Below are 10,866 nucleotides of genomic sequence, written 5' to 3' on the forward strand. Positions count from 1 at the left end.
GCTCGCTAAAGAGGATGTCGCCATGGCAACACGTTTTATCTCGCCCAGCGATATCTGTCCTGACCAGAGCAACCCGACAGGGGGAAAAAAAAGCACTGTGACGCAATGCTGGGAAAAAGGGGGACTCTTGCGTTGCACCTTTGCAGTTGCAGTACCAGTAAAGTCCACGTGATGGCAGCAGTTATCCAGCCATTTTATAGCATTAAAAAGAAGACAATTTTTAGAATGTGGTCATTGAAAGACTGCATCACACGGGTAAAACACGAATACGTATCTGTACTGATTGAGCTGGCTTTTGGGAATAAGCCTTTGAAATAAGTTTTGGTCTTCTTCAATGGAATATCAGGGGGTTTAGAAAACAAAGGCCAAAGGTAGTCCTTTGGCTTACCAAACATTTAAAAATCCACCTTGAAAGGGCTGTTTACTTGTTAGGCGTTTGGTGCATCTGTGGAGTGCCTTGTCAAATGTAGGCTTAACATTTTCCATAATAAGATTTTATATTAATTAGAAGCACATGTCAGATGTAAGGTAATTTATGGCAATGAACAATGAAAAAGTGTGCCTGATTTCTTGGAGTCACTGATCCTTTGTTTTTTTTTTTTTAAATACAGTCTCATAGTATTTTTCAGATTAGACATACAACCCTGTCACCTTCTGCCCAATGGCTGAAGCTAAATAAGGCTGGGATCGGTAGGTACTTGCATGTGAAAACCAGGTAGCTGCTGTTAAGTGTTATTGGGCCAGTAGGGGGCGATTTTCCCCTCTCACCGCAGTGACCGAGCTGCTATATTATAAAAGTATCTATCTTTCAGAGAAGATGTTAAATTAAAGTCCTGATCCACTGTGGTAAGTAAGAAGTGTGGGTTCCTTGTTGCCCTTCTCAAACTGGCTGTACGACTGCCCATCTCCACCTCAGCTGATGCATGGTGGGGGTTCAAAATTGGGGGATGTTAGAGGTGAGTCACCCCCCCCCCCCCCAACCTCTCTCTAAAGTGCTTTGAGATCCATGAACGGAGCCATATAAATGCAATCCATTATTGTGATTTAGAAAAATAACCCTGGTGTGCTCGTCAAATTCCCTATCTGGCTCTTAACATTTGGTCCACAGTTGATTGGCTACAAAAAGTCCCTGTATCATGGGTAGTTACCCACTTTGTTTCCTGAGGTTGTCACTGTGAAGCAGAACTGAGTTCTTAGTTTTCCTGGGTGAAAAAAAACACGGAAGTATATCTAAGGAATTTTAATTAACTTGTGTTTTAGAGAAAATTATGTCAGTTCAGTTTGTTTGAGAGGTCCTTGGGTCTTGTCTTGTCTCTTTTACTGCCTTGGACAGATCTTGAACATGAATTTATGGAATAAAATAAAATAATATATTTAATATGTTTAAATTCTTTGCTTTTACAATTAAGTATATCATTTATTGCCACTGGCATGCACTGTGTATTTTTATATGTAATATTAAATATGTTTTACAATGTGTGCAATTTTACAACATAGTCTGCAATATACATGTACAGGATTGCATGTGTCATAGGACCAAGATTTACTACTTTTTTCAAAAAACTGCATATATTCTGACACAGTATCTTTCAAATATATGCAGTTCTGTCCATATTTATTCATACCACAGATTTAAAATGGAATATAACAGAGAAGTATTATTGGATATTTATTTCTGCTTAACATGTGTTAATATCATTTTAATATTAATCAAAGGAGGGCACTGTACATGTGTACATACATTATGTATTATGCCATCCTTTACAGTTTAACTGGAAGATTTATCTCAGCACAGGTGGGGACAACTCTTCAAACTAAACCAGTCATGAACATATTACATAATTTTGCTTTTTTAATAAGTTATCAGCTTCACATTCAATTATCAACTATGTCAGCAGTAGTATGCTTTCGTCTATGACATCTTTGATTAACACTTTCATATGTACATACCAATCTGAATGCACCGTCTTTTTTCAAACTGTTTTGTTTTTCATTCTTAATAGGGAAACTCAATTAATTGCAAAATGCTAGCTCTCATATCTCCTCTGTCCTAATTGTGCACCGCGCCTGACAGCATTTGCCTTAATGTGTAATCCAATTAAAAGGCGATAAGCAGGCAACGACGGTGCCGCTTGCTGGAGTATGTTTAAAGATCTCGCCTCTGTATATCAGATTTAATTCAGTCTCGCTTGGCTAGATTAGGAAGGGAGGATGTAATTTGCAGTCTCCTCTGCCGAATGCGAGTACAAGTTGACTAAACCCGTTAGCCGTTATCTTCCTAAAGGCGGGGGACCGAACGCGCTGATTGCGGTGCCCGCCGTTGAACACGGTCGCGTCCCTGCATTTGGCGCACATCCTTTGAGCCACGTTCGTCCCACGCAGTATTAGCCCTTAATAACAGGAGATTCCGTTTCCAGGAATTGTGTGGCGAGCACTCAGTTCCGTCTGGGACAGCAGTTCAAATATTGTATAAACAACAGCCTCCAAAAGAAATACTATCATTTCCACTTTTTCAACAGGTACCCACTTCCAGATAGTAATACATACCAAACTGTTACCAAAGGGTAAAGAACATATTTTAGGTGTAAGTCAGAATGTACTGTATTGGAACATACATCTGCTATTATTATTTACATATATGTGCAGCACTTGTGCAAATTGTAGTATGTTGCAAAGTTACATTTACAGTGAAAGACTATACAATACGTGCAAATAATTTTACATGAGTGGTAATAATGTTTGATTTGGTGTCAAATGTCATATGATATGGCATATACTGTACATATTTTTGAATGCCTATTTTACCTCATGTTGTCGTTTTCCGCAGGGGCTACCCTCCGGCCTTTCAGAGCATGTTATCGACGCATTGGAGCATTGGCTCCCTCCCACACTGTAATGTGGACAATTTATGAATCTCATAAAAGATGCCCTGACAAGGTAGTGATACAATGAGGAGGCTTCCTGAAGCCCTTTACTGGCTTAATTCAGGAGTTTAACAGCCTTGTAGCGGAGCGCTACATGGGCTGGCAGTGACCTGACAGCTCCATGCTAGGCACTGTGAAATATTACTCACCTGCACAGCAGAAAGCAGTGTTATAGTGCACTTGTTTAAATTACATGACAGAGGTTTGGCTGTTAGTCTGTATTGAATGCTGACAGGGTCGGAGGAGTGGAACTTCTCTCTGCTCTTCCTGACCTAATAAAAGCCATAATTATGCATGCTTCATCTACCCTAGTGGGGGATTTTTTTTCCTGTCTGTGGCTCTGACCAGAACAGGACTGCATGAGAACCAGGAGAATCAGGAGCCAGGAAAGCATGACCATGACCCTCCAATTTAGGGATAAGTTTTGGTGCAGGTTGGTTTGGAGAAGTGGGGCCATCCCTGAGACAGCATTTTAGGCATTCTGCCATCTTGAGTCCTGTCCCAAATGGGTCACATTAAGTGTGTTACAGTCACGTGATGCCTTATTCCTCAGTGCATTTGAAAGATACAACTAATGACCGTATCCCTCTCAGAACAGGCAGGATGGTTGTTGCAATTGTTTTTCTTTGTGGGAATATAACAGGAAGAGAGATCAAAGCCATTTAGGTGGGAAAATTATAGATAAATATGGATAATAATGGGCAAATATGGATAATTTTCCTGATTTGTTTGACAGAATGTGATGTAAAGCTTATGTGTTATTCATTATCCTGCTGAAAATTGTGTATGTGTGTGTGTATATGCTGACACTGTGCCACATGTACTCCATGCGTTTATCTAGCCTTACGTCTTGTAACCCGGGTTTATTTATCGGACAGGCAGTATGTTTTAGTTTGTCACAGTAAGGAATTTTTGAGCTGCGAAACAAGTGTTGTTGTCATCTGCTTTGAATTAGCAAAAACGGTTGTGACACCAAATCATGGGCGACACAATATTCGCCTTGAATGCCGTGGGTGTAATCTAATTTGACCGATGAATCTCACCCAGAAAATCCAAAGACAAATGTGACGTGATTTTAATTGCTTTAGGTGAAGGAGGATGAGCCAGAATTAGCATTCGTTCCAGCCACATTTTGTTGGAAAGATGAAGTCTCTATCCTACAGTGCAATGGCACGCAGCTTGCAACCGCAGCATTGCAGGCGTAGCCACAATGTTAAAGCGTTTTTCAAGGGATGTACTTCTCAGCACTGCCTAGCCCTGCAGGCAGATACCCTGTATGGGATGCAGACATCTCAGTCTGAGAAGGGCCGCTCGCTTTCAGTTCGGCCTACTACGTCATTAATTGGATAGTCATGGTTCAGCCTCAGGCTTTGCTTACCCATGATAGGAAAAACTTTCTGATCCACCGTCCAATCACAACAGGTCTTTATGCATTTCCACGCCCATTCCCTGAGGCTTGTGTGACTGACAGGACAACAACCAATCAGACACTTAGCATAGAATCTAAGATGGCAGAGTGTGAGGGCCAAACGTTAATAGCACAACCCTTTCCACACAGAGATGTCATAGTATGTAATGTCAGCGGGGCAGGCTATCCCAGCACTGATAATGCTAACTGCCAGCAAGTGGATTGACTTGTTTCATTGGTCCCTGCAATGCTGCCACACTCGCTGGTTTTGTTTCCAAATGAGTAGCGATGAGCATGATGATGATGATTATTGATTAAAGCCATTATAATAATTATATATTATGTAATTATGCTTATAATAATCCTTACACATTATGACTGCGCCTGCCATGATTAATCAAAAACTAAGAATACGGTATGGATATTAATACAAAATTATTATTTATACCAGTCCTATAAGTAGAGGATGAGAAACCACTCTCAGCGCTGCACCAAACCACTCATACTCTGAAGAGCAGGAGTGCTGTGGCGGTAACAAGCATTACCTCAAAGGACTGAGCTGTGGCACAACCTTAAATAAAGGATTGATTGTCATTCATCCGTTAACTAATGTAATGTGGGAGGACCTATTTCTCTTGAGAACCACTTGCTCATTGACCTAAATAAATTCTACCAGGCACTAAATTTACTGTTTACTTGTCATGGGGACTGATCATGCTCGCTGTGATAATTTGAGGCGTTGTTGCCGCATCAGCGCTCCCCTGGCCTCTGATTCCCCTTTGCAGGGTCCGCCATGGGGCGACGGTCTCTGGGTGGTGGGCGAGGATCAAGTATGGATTATTGGGTTCAAATAAAGAAATAAAGCATTGACCATTTGTTCTAAAGGGCACCCAGGGGCTGGTGTTTCAATTACCATTTAACATAGATTTGATTTGGAGCTTTAAGGTGAAGGTACAATCTGACAATGAAACCCCAGAGAAAGTACTTACTTGGGTGCAGATAGCAGACCAAGTCATTGGTCCCCTTTGTAAGTCTGGCCAAAAACTCTCCAAGAGTTTAATTTTGTCTGAGAATTGCTCATTTTACTTTTTTAAGGTGATGGGTGGTGTCTTGACCAGTAAAGTGTTTAAGTGCCTGCACAGGCCCTAGGAGGACACTGCCAGCAATCATGTGCGGTTTGCAGCTCATCAACTGCACGCATACCAAGGCCATTCATCATTTATTTGCCTGGCAGACACTCTTATCTGGGGCGACTGACATGGCTTTCATTTTACATGGAACTCATTCACCCAGCTGCATATTTGCTGAGGCGATTCGGGTTAAGTGCCTGGCTTGAGGGTGAAAAGGCAGTGCTGCGCAGGGGAATTGAACATGCAACCTCTTGGTTGTGAGCCCAGTTCCTCAAACACAGCGCTGTCCCACTATAATTTGTGCTCTCCCAGTGGTGGAATGCTGTAACGATCAAAAAATGACTGTGATGACGGTGATGTCGCTCTTGTGGTGGAGCACAGTCACAGCAAGTACAAAGGTTGCATTAGTTTGTCCCTAAGTGGGGGAAGAGAGAGGCTTCATGGTCTCTTATGATAGGTGGAGTTACCACGAGCTGTCATTCACTGACCCTAGTGAACCAATCAAAAAGATCTCCTTACCACTAACACTACGATTCACAGAGCTCAGTTACCGGTAGCTTAAGAGCTCCCCCCTTCTCACGAGTCATGGAGTCTTGCTTTGTCATTTACACTCCAGCCATTATATTCACACAAGGTTCCCTGAGAGGTCACTGAATGAACTCAATAATTCAATTATTTGTCAGTGTGTGTGGATATGTGCTGTAGTCTGTCTGTGATGCCAGTTCACAGTAATACAGTGAGACCTGTTTTGAAAAGTAATATCAGTGCATGGTCAATATAAAATCAAAAATCTTCAAAATACATATTTTAGTGCATATCAGGATGCATGGTGTTATTATTAAATACATAAATTATCACCAATTTCTCAAATGCATTTTACCATATGCTGCAAAATGTATATTTTATTAGTATTTTTTATATATCTATTTAGCTTTTGGTTTGCCAGGACCTGGCCAAGAGAGATTCTTTATCTTAATGTATGTATCACATTCATAAAACCTACGCTAGAGTATATATTTTTTATCTAGACAATACATTGTGACATTGTACATTTCCTGGATACATTTGAATGTATTTAACTCTTGAAGTATTTAATATGTAGTGCTATATGCATCATGCAGCAACATTTTGTTTTGTCACCTTTTAGATATCTGACTCATTTTACTTGAACTGTGATTCTTCCATGCAACCTGTGGGTGGCGCTGTCAAATTAGCAGTGGGGTTATTCATCACTGAATTGCACCCAGGGCGCTTTTCTTTCCTCTCAACAAATCATCAGCAGTTTACCTTTTCGACAATCATTTAGTACGATGCGTTGCGTGTTCAGCGAGGATTTTTTTTTACCAAGTTTGCTGGAAAAAGTCGATAGGAGTGTGAAAACAAACCCCGGGGACGGTGTCTGGTTGGATGCGCTGAGATCACACCCCGAGTCAATGACTCTTATAAGACTTGATTTATAAATGCGTGGGCACGTCCAAACAGGCACTTTCCCTGGGATTTATTATTTAACGAAGCTGCTCTGTTAATGAGTGATCACACATCCATTGTACCTGGGTTTTAGGCCCAGCACTAGCCCAACCGCTGTGCTCCGGCCTCACAGCTAAGGTCTACTGCCATTGATTTCCCCTCGCACAACACTGTTTTCATACCTGACAGTTATTGCTATGGGTCTAATTGAATGCATGCTGAACTGGCTTTCCATTTGTAAGGGCCAATTGTCACAGTGCATTTAAAAGGTTTTCAGTTTATGAATGAAAAAAGCAGACCTACTCAAAGGCCACTCTAACTGTGATGCATATCTCTAACCAAAGCTGCAGTTCAGTGGGAGATTTGCCCCTCTTGCTGATTAAGGCCTGTTGTGAAATGTTGTGGGAAAGGGGGAACGCCGTGGTTTTATTCACTCATCCCAAATGTTATTGTTGCAAAACTCAGAATATGGGATACCAGTTGAAAAAGTAACATTTATTTAAACTAGCTCCCCAACTTTAGCAGAAGGACACACATTTAGACTGAACCCATGCTTGAGTAAGAACATGGTGTTGTACCTGCTGTGAGTTCAGGAAGCTGGAAAGGCTCATACCAAACATGAAGTGCTCCTGGCAAAGCCAAATTCTCCTTTGATTAAGGGAGTGTGGCTTCTGCGTCTTCCCTCTAGGATAATCTGATGTCTTCATCTGGAGGCAGAAAATAATCAAGTTCGTAGCTAATGATGCTAATATACTGGGGTGGAGTAACGGCTCAGTTGATCCGTTTCTGATAAAAATGCCATTGTGTTTACCTCGCAGGCCTTGGTTGTAATTAGAGGCGAGAGGAATGAGCCAATAAGGCCCTGTCACCTGCTGTCTGATGCACTGACAGCCTGAGAGAGTCAGTGGGATTCCTGATGACTAATGGAGGAATACGCCTCTCAGCACTTTCATATAGACGACTCAACTGCAGAGAGAGACTCACAGCCAAAACAGAGGAGCATATACATACCAGCACATACGGCAATAGACACGGACACACACACACACAGACACAGACACACACACACCACACACACACACACACACAGTAATCAGTACATATGTATCCATACACAAAGACACACATACACACATATTACATCAGTACATATACACCCGTACACACATACACACACACACACACACACACACACACACACACACACACACACACACACACACATACACACACATTTGTACACCCTAATTACCCATAAACAATGCTCACACCATATGTGGCATAGACTTCTGAAAGTTTGCTACATTCAATCAAAGCGCTTGCCGCATAACTTCATTTTCACACAGACATGCCCATTTCTGAGTGAATTTTCATTAAAGCCTGTAAAATGTGAATATCTATATGAGACGGTGACACGGACATTTCATGGACACTGCGCTGGCATTAGTGCTGGTAATTTGGGATGCTACTCACACAGATATTGATTCCCCAGGGCTTGAGGGACACAGTAGTTGCAGCATTAACAGCTAACCAAGAAGGGCAAACTGACTCCTTTTATTCATACCGAAATACATATACAATGCACTAACAAAGACTTCGGCATACACACTAAAATGTTAATTAGTTAATGGCCTCCCCGGGGAACGTGTGTTGCTTATGTATGTAAAGTTGTTAAGCGCATAATGAGTTTATCGCTTTATCTTCGTGTGGCAGTGCTGCGTGCCATGCATCTGTGGAGACACGCATCTGCCATCCTCACCGCAGAATTCAGCACGGGCGGTTAGCTCTTTTATGGCACGTGAAGATGGCCAAATTAAGGAGACGCACGTGAATCAAAGCTTAGAGGAAGGTAACATATCAAAGGTGCAGACTGAAAAGCAGTCATTTTTTGTCATTTATATTTTTGTATTTTCCCTTTTCAACCCACTTCAGCAGTCACAGATCATGCATTTAAGCTTGTTGCCACCACAACGACAACCGGTGAGCCGACATGGATACACAGGACGAGGCACGTGCAATCGTCCAATACACATGCACACCTGCCATGACAATTTTCCGCCCTCAAGTCCCACAATGCACCAGAAGGCAACCGCCATCGGAGGATAGGAGTATTCCTCCTGACACTATCTGAGTAACACACAGGCAGCTGAACCAGTCCCAAGGTGCTGAGAGTGGAGTTACAAGGGTATATAGGCCCTTCGTCATTGTTTGAGATTGACATGGCAAGTTTTGAACCAGGGCTATAAGGGCCCACCTGCGCTTAGGACAAATGCTTTCACTGTCTGAGCCACTTGGGATCCCTGAAAAGCAATATTGTATATAAATATACATTAAAGTGAGATTATTGACTGTAGAACTGCCTTCTTTAGGCCATAACGTCTGCAGGAGTCTGCGGTTGTGTTGATCCTGCTCTCTGAGCTGACATGCTCCGTAGCATCAGCATCTCTCCGATCCGCGCCCGACACCCTTGTCTCCTGAGTACAGAGGCGTTTTGAGATCAAGGTGCTCAGCGGGGCCCTTGGGATATAAATACCTCCCTGTAATCTTCACGGGTGATCTGAGCGGCACCACTCTGCTAGCCATGGGAACAGGAATGGGAAAAACCCAGGCGGTGAATAATCTGTCAGGATCACCCCGATTTAACACAATTTCCCTGCCATTGCTTTAGCTGCCGAGCTTGGGTACGTGGAACTGGAAAATGTGAATGTTTAACCCGCTGCTGTTTCTGCTTCACTACGCAGCAGCACCCCCCACCCCCTCACCCCAATCTGACTTTGCTCAATCTATTTCCACTTTGCGTCCTAAAAGATGTTCACCGTATTCCACGTTCCCCAAACAGGGCCGATGTGCGAATCAAAATTTCATCCCCGGCGTGCCGCCTTCCCCAAAAATTGCGCCGCGGCTGCGCTCATGCTCTTGGCATGTCCCTTTTTCGGTTGACGTGTTCGGAGCTAACACGCCATCCGAATTAAGCTTTTAATAATTCAACACGTGTTTAGGAATTCAAATTCAGGCCCCCCAAATCCCCCCCCCCCCGAAACAAGGGGTGGGGCACATTTAGAGAGCATTGACGGCTTCTCCCGCGCTCGGGTTCGCGCTCCAGTGCGTCTGAATCATTCATCGCTGCGCTTCTAACGTGCATGTGGAAGCACCAGAGGCGCGGCGTAGCTCCTGGGCCTGGGGGCCGCAGCCTGGAGGGTAGGGCTGGGCGGAACGCCCTTTGGAAGGAGGCGAGGGGAAGAGGCGGGTCTCGGAGGAGGGAGCGTATAAGCTCCATAGGTGCTCCGACGGGCCACCATCTGTCTGCCGCTATCCACGGCCCCACGGCAGAGAGCTTCGTGTTCAGCAGAGTTGTTTTTTTTTTCCTCCTCACGTCTTGAATGTGATGAAAGATGCAAGCCTCCCCTATATGCCGAGGCCCGGCCGCTCTCTCTCCCCCTCTCTCTCTCCCTCTCTTTCTCTTCCTTAAGCTCTTTGGCTGCAGCCCCTGAATTATAGATGCGGTCTTCAGATCCGCGCTTCAAGTTGGAAGGGACCCCACCATGGCTTAGCCTCTTGGAGCAATTCCTGACGTCTCCTTCAGGTTCCAGCCCCCCCTTCCCAACCCCCAGCATGAGTCAGTTTCCAAAGGTATGATAGACACTGCCCACCCCGAACCCCGATCCTTATTCTAACATTGCCACTTTAAAAATGGGCCGCTGTGCCACTCGCAATTTCGATTCTATCCATCGTGTGCAGCTCAAATGATAGATCGAGCGCTGCTGCAAACGTGTGTTAAATCAATCCTCCCCATGGCGCTGTGCCAGGCACCCCTTTTTATTGATTTCCCATGTGACTCACACTGAGGGACAGGTATATGAATGTCACTGAGTGAATAATCAGCTTGACTAAATCAGCTGGACTGGGGTGAATTCATTTGCTTAACAACTGGGCTACT

This window comes from Megalops cyprinoides, chromosome 19 (assembly GCF_013368585.1).
Source record: "Megalops cyprinoides isolate fMegCyp1 chromosome 19, fMegCyp1.pri, whole genome shotgun sequence".
In the NCBI taxonomy this organism is placed as follows: Eukaryota; Metazoa; Chordata; class Actinopteri; order Elopiformes; family Megalopidae; genus Megalops; species Megalops cyprinoides.